The sequence below is a fragment of the Ananas comosus genome, linkage group 7 (genome assembly GCF_001540865.1).
Source record: "Ananas comosus cultivar F153 linkage group 7, ASM154086v1, whole genome shotgun sequence".
Classification (NCBI taxonomy): Eukaryota; Viridiplantae; Streptophyta; class Magnoliopsida; order Poales; family Bromeliaceae; genus Ananas; species Ananas comosus.
This window is the reverse complement of record NC_033627.1, coordinates 8250468-8252274: the sequence shown is the minus strand read 5'-3', so window position 1 is coordinate 8252274 and position 1807 is coordinate 8250468. Positions and strand designations below refer to the sequence as shown.

Here is a 1807-nt window from a genome sequence, read left to right as displayed (position 1 = left end):
AATAATTGCATGGTTTATAAGCATGATGCTAACAAGTAATAAGCATGTAATCAACATGTGATGGCATTCTACAGTAATGAATCATTTACATAATAGGGATATGGCAATTTCTGTAATCATGAACATAGACATGAATATAAGCACGAACATGAAAGTGACTACTGTACACTTTAATTCATAAGCATTCATTACTGTCCTTTTTCATTGAGTACTATCCTTTCATTCACAGGGACCTACCCAAGGTAGTCCAGCTTGCGCCGCGCCTAATGGCCCCGTGGTAGTATACACTCCCCACGGCAATCCACTTCGGCACCCAATCCCGCACGGGCGAGCAACTGTCGCGTAGGCCAACTCCGGAGTGCCGGCTTGTAGGGAGCGACCCTCACAAGCGTGTGCGAATGAGCACGATGGCAAGCAAGCATATTTCACTGTCCACATGTCTCAATTCTCATGTTTTCATTTGCAGCGTTCTCGCTCTCGATCCTTTGATCGACATTTCAGTATAACAAATATTAACAACAACTAGAATCCACTAGTTTAGTAGGCATGCAGGAGTAATGCTAATTTACATATGGCATTAGAATCTTTCACTATCATGGCACTATCAACATAGGCACAAGCATGTCATAGTTCTCTACTTCAGAGTCAAGAGAATGTCATTGTTCTCTACTTGTAATCAAGCGAGTAAAAAGAGAATGCCACTGTTCTCTACGTTTCATGAGCATAATAACGTGTCTCATTGTTATTCAACTAAACCAAATAGGAATATGAATACATTTAGGCATGAGAATTCTCTACTTCATAGAGATTCTATGTCAATATAGTAAATGTTATGATGACGAATTCTCAAGCCCTTTAGCTATCACATAAGCACACAACTAACATATTTCTATAATACATATAGAACATAGAGGAGCTTCACTTGCTCTGGTTAGGTCCGACCCACCTAGTACTAAGCTCCAATAGTCACAAAAAGTTCCAAAGATCAGCTCCACTAGGTCTCAAACCTGCTGAACACAAACATCAATACCGCGTCAAAATTACGACCGGAATATCCGATTTCGGCCTAAATTACACTTCACACAAAGTAATCCCGTAAATCCTTGTTTGGGCTAGTGAAATACCTCAAGTGTAACCTCCAAGAGTCCTCACAAGGCAATCGAAGACGATCCAAGGCTCGATCGCGATCTCGCTGCGAACAATACCAAAACGACGTCAAAATGTATGTATACACGCTTATATGGTTCAATTCTTGCGAAACTGGATTTCTAACAGAAATTCCTGCTTACCCTTGGTTAGAACACCTTCCAAACTAGCTTCTAAGAGCACAATTTCAGCTCAACGAAGCTCGAAGACCTGCTGCGAAGAAAAATTCCAATTTGCATCAATTCGCACAACTTAGTGCATTAAGTTCCGATTTTCGCTTCTTAAATGGCTAAATCTTCCAATTAAGCTTTAAAGTAGCTTATCCCTGGTCTAAAAGGTTTNGTGCTGGGGGTTATAGATAGGGATTAGAAGGTGAAATTACCAAAATAGCCTTGCTTCCACGAATTGCCACTGTGTACCGGTACACCATAGCGGCTGTACCGGTACAGCAAGCAGAAAAGGCTGATTTCGCCAGTTCAATGCGTTTTCTCACTTTTAGCATTCCAATCATCCTCTAACTTGTCCAAAAACTTGTTCTAACCTTTTAGAACATGTAGGAGTGATCCACACACCATTCCACATACTCGAACTCCGCAATTTGCAAAAGTTCAGTGTATTACATATAGATGCTAGATGAATGCATAATATAATTGCTAGATGA

General features: G+C 40.6%; 1 long non-coding RNA gene across 1 annotated transcript; it reads right to left on the bottom strand.

Moving 5' to 3' along the window:
- On the bottom strand, positions 989-1461 carry LOC109713466. The gene is made up of 3 exons (XR_002217107.1): positions 1290-1461; positions 1125-1192; positions 989-1007 (listed from the first exon to the last, which is right to left on the bottom strand). It is a non-coding gene; the product is annotated as an uncharacterized LOC109713466 (long non-coding RNA).